General features: G+C 33.9%; 1 long non-coding RNA gene and 4 other non-coding genes across 5 annotated transcripts; all 5 read right to left on the reverse strand.

The window, feature by feature from the left end:
* Nucleotides 1–1,387: 1,387 nt before the first annotated feature.
* Nucleotides 1,388–1,474, reverse strand: LOC145044737 (small nucleolar RNA snoR8a). Its single transcript, XR_013681680.1, has one exon. It is a non-coding gene; the product is annotated as a small nucleolar RNA snoR8a (small nucleolar RNA).
* A 93-nt stretch (nucleotides 1,475–1,567) lies between these two features.
* Nucleotides 1,568–1,659, reverse strand: LOC145044738 (small nucleolar RNA snoR8a). Its single transcript, XR_013681681.1, has one exon. It is a non-coding gene; the product is annotated as a small nucleolar RNA snoR8a (small nucleolar RNA).
* Nucleotides 1,660–2,048: 389 nt separating this feature from the next.
* On the reverse strand, nucleotides 2,049–2,137 carry LOC145044721 (small nucleolar RNA R16). The gene has a single exon (XR_013681665.1). It is a non-coding gene; the product is annotated as a small nucleolar RNA R16 (small nucleolar RNA).
* Nucleotides 2,138–2,197: 60 nt separating this feature from the next.
* LOC145043226 (uncharacterized) lies at nucleotides 2,198–2,788 on the reverse strand. Its single transcript, XR_013680925.1, has 2 exons — nucleotides 2,645–2,788; nucleotides 2,198–2,443 (listed from the first exon to the last, which is right to left on the reverse strand). It is a non-coding gene; the product is annotated as an uncharacterized LOC145043226 (long non-coding RNA).
* Nucleotides 2,214–2,300, reverse strand: LOC145044720 (small nucleolar RNA R16). The gene has a single exon (XR_013681664.1). It is a non-coding gene; the product is annotated as a small nucleolar RNA R16 (small nucleolar RNA).
* Nucleotides 2,789–9,263: the final 6,475 nt, after the last annotated feature.

Raw genomic sequence — 9,263 nt, forward strand, 5'->3', positions numbered from 1 at the left:
ATCTAATTTATTTAAAGTCGGATTGACATCGGGTTTTCCAACTTGTAGTTTAAAGTTTGTACATATTTTTAGAATATAATTTTTTCATTTTTGGTCTAATATTCAGGTTTTATTGGTTCTAAACCCACTTTATCCAGTTCCAATCTACCCATTTTGATGTTTCTGGGTTTTCCAGTTCTAGACCCACCTTACCCAATACCGAATCGGAACCAGTTCTTATATACCAGTCCGGTTTTCAGTTCTACAAACTTCCGTTAACCGGTTTCGAGTTTTCCAGGTCCAGATCCGAGTTTGGACCCACTTGCATCCCTACTGCTTAGAATGTTATTTGTTGATGTTTCCTACAAAAAATTTGTGATGTAACCAAAACACCATCTAGTGACTTCGTATCTTCAATTAATTCATTCCTTGTAAGTAAAAGACTAATCATTAGACTCTCAACATAATCTATACCTAGATGGAGTGTCATTTGTATATGTTACATACAAAAGTTTTGTTGATGTTACCTACAATTCAGCTTCTTTCTATCACCATAAACATAATCTAATCTCTTCACTTCCATTCCATCATCATTGTGATGGAGCAACCTAAAGAGACCATCAATTCAAGATGCCAAGGAAAAGTATTGCTGACAATACTACCTTAAAAGAGATGTAACTTTTTTTCATATTACCTAAATCCATAAGTTCATCTACTTTGTCCCTCAGGTCTGTTTATCAAGGGGTTGCTTGCCATATTACCTTAGAGGAAATATAACTTTTAATATTTCATATGTTCTAGTTTTTATTTCACTTTCATAATTTATTACTTGTTAATTCATTTTGTTGGTCTTAAAATCATATGTTTTGAGAGTACTGGCAAGAAATCGTATGGGTCAAAGGAAGTATAGATTTTCCATTTGTTCCTCAAATCAGTTTTTATTTGGGTTCTTAGTTGGAAGATTCAAGCATACACAATTCTTCAGTGACTCGCAACAAATAAAAAAAAAAGAATAAAAATCTCTACAGGTTTCTATCTTTCTCTATAAAGAAACCAAGACTTGTTTAATTCGATTTGATATGTTTGATATTTGGGGAGCTGTATACCTTTAGTGTTTAAAGCATAACGAAAATGCATAAGGAAACAATTGTTGATCAACAATTATTATCATCATTTAACTTAAAAAATTTGGAGGTGTGCGTAACTCTGTATTGTAAAAACTAAAAACTAGAGCTTTAAACACCACCTTATTACAATAGGCTTTTGGAATTGACAGTAAGGCCAGTAATACTGTTTAAAACTACTGTCCTTTCTTATTTATCATTTCCTTTAAAAATCTACAATTTAAAAATACAATAACCATACAAATAAATATAAATACTTATAGATTAAAACTCATTAAAAAAAACGTTGCTCATATTCTATTGTAAATATGTCTGTCATGCCATAGATATGGCTTTCAGAACGAGGAATTTTTTATAATCACTGCAACAACATCAATAAAGCTCATCCAAAGTTATTTAAATACTTAAAAACTAAACAAATTGTAAAAAATTAATACAGTGATATATAATAAGTTTACGATATGGGTGCTCATATTCTATGGGTGTAAAAGAGTCTATCATGCCATCGAAATAGCATTCAGATATTATATCTTTTTTTTATAATCACAGCACCCCTTCATTTAAAAACCCAAATCAGGATTCATTAATTACTATTTTATAAAATTACGATTTTGTTATTAAATGGATCATTTGAAGCTCAGAAAGTATGCACATCATTTCACAGACAATGTCTCATAAGTCCAGACATATAAAAATTTGCACATTCATCACAGCAGCTCACGAAAATTTAAAAATCATTAAAATCTAACACAAAAAATAAAAAATAAAATCTCAGAATTTGAATCCTCAAAGAGGATATTATGCAGACGATCAACATGGCATCATTTCAGACCGCCCGTCTGCTGAATCACATCATCGAAATTATTCGTTCAATGTAAATTGAATGATAAAATTACAAAAATTTATACCTTTTGAAAACCGAAATCATTTGTTGTTATAAACATGGAAAGCATCAGAAGATAATTGAGAGTTGTTTTCTACATGTAAATATTCAGTGTGTAGTATAAGATTGATGTGTCGCATCATTTGCTTTCCAAATCCAACAAAAACGACTAAAAACATGATACAATCGTAGAACTATTATACTCTAGAAGTAAGTGATTAAAAGAAATTGGCATCAGATAATAAGCGGAGTTTTTAGTCAGCACGAGTGATCAGTGTGTTAAGCATAAAACTGAAATTACATCATTTGCCAATTCAAATTAATAGCCAATGTTTTCAAATGCAATAAAGAAAGCAATCGAAGAACAACGGAAAGTTCTATGAAATGAGAAAGAGTGTAGGAAGGACCATTTGACACTAATGCAATCCAATGAAATGCAATGCGTTGGTAAGCCATCCTGTAATTAGCTATATGCATCAGTTATATCTCCTTGAATAATCTCGATTTTAATCCCAAAGAGAGGGTAAAACAGATGCAAAATTGCATTTTCCAGAACAGAGAAGCAAATCGATCTAAATAAATCCATAGAAATTGAGAAAATATGTTTCGAATTAAAGAGACAGAATCTAATTGATTAGAAAAATCATCTCGATCTTACCTTGAAGAGGCATCGACATAGATTTTAGTGTGTGTTTATCGCCGTAAAAAACGAATCGAGATTGAATACTTTTGATGCTGAAGGTATGAGAGACATAGGGGATTAAATAGGGTTTACAGTAGCTAGGGTTTGCATTTTCGATGGATTCAGTTCGTTAACTGGACTAACAACAAGTGGGCCTCATTGTGAGCATCATATGGGCTGGAAGCCAGGAAAGAATGACAATTATTTACTAAAATATACACATTTTTTAAAATTCTAGCGTAATAATCAAAATTATGGAGGAAAATGTTTGTAAGACGGAAGGCAGCATTTTTTTTTTATGGGAGATGATTAACAATTGATACTTTAAAATATCGTATTGTGCAACTTTATAATGCATAAATTATTGTGTGTGGCAAAAAGTTATTGTGTACGAATCATTTCCTTTTTTCTATATGTAGAATTGTCGTTAAATATTAGCGGGAACAATTTTATTTTTTTGAGATTAATTTAATGTGATTCAACAGGAATAATAATCGATAAGCATGTGTGAGTAGTAATATTTTGCGAATTAATGTATGAATAATAATTAAGCATGTGTGACTAGTAATATTTTGGGTGCGGATTTGGATGAGAGATGTATGCATTCGGTTCGTTAGGATAGAACTCTAGCTGACAGAATAGAAGGGGGTCTTGGAATCGCCAATTTGTTCTCGTTGAACCGAGCTTTGCTTTTTAGATGGTATTGGAGATTTTTTCATAATCCGGATTTGATTTGGGTTAGGGTTATCAAAGCTCTTTATAGTTCTAATGGCGGCTGTGGCTTTTTGTCCCCGAGGAGAGGGATGTTGGGTCCTTGGAATGAAATTATTCAGATGTTGGTCCAGCTCAAAGGTCATGGTTTAGATCTTCAGTCTTTTAGCTCCATCAAGATTGGTGATGGGAGAGTGACTTCTTTTAGGCATAATGTGTGTAAGGGAGATGCTCTCATGGTTGTGTCTTTTCATATGATTCTTGCACTGGACACTCATATATCTACGTCAGTTCGAGATAGGGTGGTTCTTGGATGGTATACCGATTCTCTCATGTGGATTCCTAGGTGAGGCATTGTTGGGTCAAAAATATGGTTTATACTTTGCTTTTCTAGGCAAATGTATTTTTCTGTAATGTTTTATGAGTTTACGGCCGTAAACAATTTTACGACCGTAAACCATTTATGGCCGTAAACCCATTTACGGCCCATGTTCCCCATGTATATATACAGAGGGTGTGAGAAACGTACGAAATAGTAGAGAGTGAAAGAAGAGAAGAGCTCAAGTGTGTGAAAATTAAGGTGTGTTTGAACTCTGAATCAACATTGAACAAGGAGAACACCATTGTGTAGGTAAAGTAGCAGAGGATGAGAACAAGGAGAACACCATTGAACAAACCAACATCTCCTTGAACTCTGAATCTATTGCTTCAAACTTGGCTGCTTCTGATCAACCTGCTGTTGAGAAATATAGGTCACCAAATCCAGCGAAACAGAGTGTTTGTTGTAACTGTGCTTGTGGGAACAATAAGAGACAAGGCAATGACACGCCACCATGGGCAGGAAGAAACAATTTCCCAGTGAAGAAAAATACTTGTTTTCACTGTGGAACACCTGGTCACATTGCTTGAAATTGTCCAAATCCTGCATACGTTCCCTACTACGCACAAGGATGGCAAAACACGCCAAGAGGGAGATACTCCAAAAGAAACCCCTCAATGTCACGTTCAGACAATGGTGATTGGAACGCGCAGAAGGCCAAGAATCAAACCAACAAGAATTTGAATCCCAATGGCAAGAAGGGATTGTCGGGCAAGAAGCTCATTCCAAGAGATGCTCCAGTGAAACAAAGATTGGTTAGGTCAAAGTCATTTCAAATTCCGGCATCAAAATCAAAAGTAAGTACTGAGCCACCCATCAGATTGAAAAGGAAATGGGTTAAACCCAACTACAAATGGGTTCCAAAGGCTCACTCTCTCAAATCTCCTAATGCTTTTAATATTTCTACATCTTTTGTTTGTGATAAGTAGGATATGTCGTAGGAGAGAGTACCGTGCAAGGATGACAAACGTCAACCCAGTTTCAAAATGGACTGGGTTCTAAAGACCAACTGATCCCGCTATATGTCGGAGCAGCTATGGAGGCATATCATCAGACTTCGGTTTGTTGGTAGTGGTTGTTCCAGAAACATGATAGGGGACATCTCTCAAATGTACAACACTCAAACCTTTGTTTAAGAGTATGTGTTCTTTTACGGGAAAGGAGGAAAAGACGAGATCACAAATGGGGTTAGTGCTTAATGACATGAAGAATTTTCGGATCTGTTCTGAGATTATGCGTGCTGTTCTCAGACCTTCTGGATGCAAATTCAATCGGTGAATTACGGTTTACGTTTTCTTCTCTACACTCCTGAGTTTATTTTACTCTGATTCGTTATAAAGACAATTTTTCATTTTCTTAATAGTTTTTCGTTAGAAGTTATTATTGGGAAGTGATATAAAAAAGTGATAACGGGCAGTCTAAAACATGTGTAAAGGACTAGATCTGAATTGTCTAGACTATGTGTTCAATGTGCTGGTAGGCACGAAGGATTTGATAGTGTGGATTTAGTTAGGATTTTTTGGACTGACCATACGACGTTCGGGTAGATTGAGTAGTGAGATAAACACGGGAACCCACGGGATACACTAAATTAATATGCTTTTAGAACAGTGGTTCAACTTTTCCTTGATGTACGAACTTATGTCCTTAATTCTGGTTCTAATAGGGTAACTAGGGGGTTCTGATAAAGTAGGTATGTGGGAAATTATTTTCTTGCTTTCTATCTGTTAGTCATATGTTGCTTCCTCTGCGTGATCGGAATATCCGACCTCGAATGCAATATATGCAACTCTATTTTTACACACCTTCTTATCTATGAAACTATTTCTATATGTTAGCCATATGATGTCCCATCTGCGTGATCGGAAGATCCAACCTGGGACACAACATATGCAACATTCTACCTCTCAATCCCTCTATCCTAGTTAGCCATATGTTGTCCCCTTTGCGTGATTGAAATATATATCCGACGTGGGACACAGCATATGCACCTATTTCTAAATCTAACTTCCTCCTTAATAATTCTCTATTCACCTAAAGTAAGGAGTCCTTAGGAAGCTTTTGATAACTAGGGTATATCGGGAAGTGGGGAACACGTTCTAGTGCAACTAAAATTGAACCATTTAGAGGTTGTCTGTAGATCTCGCTGCTTAATTTAAGTGGACAACAATACTCGTGGTCATTGTCAGCTAAATGGTATATTTAAAAAAATGGTCAATATCCTTCGTGATTAATTGGACCATAATATCGGCGATTGACCAGATTTGTTCATGAAGGTGAAGGTACTGATAAACAAAGTTAAGACTGTCTCACAACTTTGATCCCAAATATTTTTGTTTTTGATAAATTTGTTCATAGTTTTCCTCTATGCACAAATTTAGGGGGAGAATTAAAACTTCAAAAATCAAAAAAAAGATAATAAAAAAAAAAAAAAAAAAAAATAGTGTTTTTTTTGTTTTATTTCTTGTTCAGAAAATTCAGAAAATCCAAAAGTATTTTTTTCTGTTTTATTTTATAATTTTTCCAGAAAATATGAAAAATCCAAAAAATATTGTGTGCTAAGTTTTCTTTTAGTTTTGCTTTGTCTTGAAAAGTGAATTCAAGTGTAGATGAGACTCATGGAGACTGTATCGAGATTTTCTGAGCCGAAGCTTCATCCGTGATCATCGAAGAATTCTCATTCCATGGAGCAAGAAATGAAGATTATTCTTTCAACATTTAATCCTTTTACCCCAGAAGCTAGGTGAAGTTGTAATTGAAGATTATGTGACGGATTGCATTGAAGCCTCCTCAATCAGTCTAATGCTATTTATGAACCTGCTGAAGTGATCCATTAGATTATTTCTCTCCGTTGTTCTCTCTGAAGATTCTCAAGCTGAAAGTGTTGCCTTTCAAGAATCGGTACATCAAGCCTTCTCACCCAAGGTGCGTTCAGAGTCAAATCTTGAAGAAAAGCTCAAGTGCTCAAGATGAAGTCATTCATTGAAGATTCATCAAGTTCATCTTGAAGTTGTGAAGAATTTGAAGATAAATGTTGAAGCCAAGCTCCCAATGAATATTAACAAGAAAAGTCAGCTACTTTTTACGGGGAGCTTGTTGGGTCAATTAAGAAAAGAAAGCTATAAACCAAGGGGGAGATGGTTGGGTCAAAAATATGGTTTATACTTTGCTTTTCTAGGAAAATGTATTCTTCTGTAATGTTTTATGAGTTTACGGTCAGATTTACGGCCATGGAGGTGTTTACGGTCGTAAACCCATTTACGACCCATGTTGCCCATGTATATATATATATATATATATATATATATATATAGAGAGAGAGAGAGAGAGGGTGTGAGGAACGTACGGAATAGTAGAGAGTGAAAGAAGAGAGGAGCTTAAGTGTGTGAAACTTAAGGTGTGTTCTAGAGAGAGAAAGTGAATCTTGTGTAAGGAACTTCAGTCATATTCATCAATACATTTAAGATTCAAGTTATTATTCTTCTTCTCTTCTATTTTGATCTGTCATCATTCGTTTGACTGAGATTCCGCACCATCAAACGGATCTGATTGTTACACAAGCATTTTGGGGACTTACAAGCATCGAGCAGACTCAGTGGAATGCTCTTACTTCTTTGATGCATGATCTTCGGTTTCAATCGACACTAAACCGCTTGGGGTGTACTATGTTGGTGATTTGTTATCATCAATATTGAGTTTAATAGGAATCCAATTATTCCATCACGTAGCTTTATCCCCCAAAGTAATCAACCCACCATCAAGAAAAGATCGAGCCGAACACACTGAAAAAACATAATAAATGTCAAGAGACCACCCCAATCTATCAGGATTGTTATCTAGTCGGACACCCTGCATCAGCCTCTCGGAAAAAATATTTTTGTATTGATCACCTTATTTCGTGGCCGGATTCTATTTCCTTGGGAAGTGGGCAACGCCAAGCTTTTGATGCGGTCATTTTGACTACTTTATGATGTTTATAGAATTTTCGTAATTCTATAATTTTTGGATTGACTTTACCTAGGAAATCAGTTATTTTAGATGAGGTGATAGATAAAGATTTCTTTTGGATTTCCAATAGATGTAGAAAAGCTAAAAGAGGTTGGACTTTTTGGTTACATAATCATCTTTTAGCTTGTAATTTGTTGTAATAACTTTTTCTAGCTTCTTGCTAGTTTTTTATAAAATTTCTTCCGTTCCAGAAAAAAAATTATAACAAAATTTGGAAGAATCTGAAAAAAAAAAAAAAAAAAAAAAAACTTGTAAACAATATAAGCTAATTTTTTTAAACAATTTATAATAATAATAATAATAATAATAATAATAATAATAATAATAATAATAAACTTAAAGGTCTATATAACATAAAAAATAAAACTATGAAGATAACTTAAGATAATTATAAAAAATAAAAAAAAAATAAAAAAAAAAACTTGTATCAGGTTCATAAAAATGAAATGTAACCAAACGTTCAAATTTTCTAGAAATGTTGATTTTTTCAAATTAGTAGAATTTCAAGTGTAGAATATGTACAAATTGTGAATTGATTCCCTTGGAAAAATAGAAACTTTAAACTAACAAAAGTTGATGGTGGCGTATAAACATACTTGTAAAAAAAGCATGTGCTTAGTGCGGGACAATTTTTTTATTTATGTTATTTTGTTTAATGACATATAACTTGTCAAAATCATAGGAAATAACAATCTACTTTATATTTAACTAATAATAGCATTATATTAGATTTCTTTATACATAGAAGAAACATACTTTCACATTCTTACCTATAAAGTACATTTATAGTATGGATAAAAAGTTAAAAATAAGTTGCTATTATGGGAATAAGATATAAGTACATTGCCTATATTGGTAAAAAAGAGTAAAAAAATGTATAAACAAGACATATTGTAGGAAACAACAACATATTGTACTCTCGCTAGGAAAACGGGCAATGTATTTTATCTTATATTCGTAATAGCAAACATACTAACATTTGTTTATCATTAATAGCATTGTAATTTATTTATTTTTTCATGTATGACAGAGAGAACTCTTGATGAAGTTCACCATATACAGCTTCTAGATCAAAGTTTTCTTTATATGGGAAATTTGAAACAGGTGGAACAGGTTAAACATTTGGAGCCGATTGAATAGGTGGGACAACTTTGAATGGATCGGAAACAACTAGGTTTGGAAGAAGTGGATTTACCGAATTGACGATAGCGAGAGCACCTCCAAATAGTTCTCTTAAGATTTGAGCAACATTGGACTCATGAGATTGCCGTTGAACAACTGATAGAGCTTCGGTTCCTTCAGAGATCCATTACTCTGAAGACAAGAATTGACATTGCCCCCGTCCTTTTCCGATACTGTTGAACTTAATATTGTACTCAAGAGGAGATCGGATAACATCATGTGCAGTCATGTTGTTAACCACTATTTTGTACTGGTTTTATGTAGAGGCAACATAATCACTAGGAATGGTAGTGAATGTATCAAAGTCGTTCACCA

The sequence above is a fragment of the Lactuca saligna genome, chromosome 4, assembly GCF_052625555.1.
Source record: "Lactuca saligna cultivar CGN05327 chromosome 4, ASM5262555v1, whole genome shotgun sequence".
Classification (NCBI taxonomy): Eukaryota; Viridiplantae; Streptophyta; class Magnoliopsida; order Asterales; family Asteraceae; genus Lactuca; species Lactuca saligna.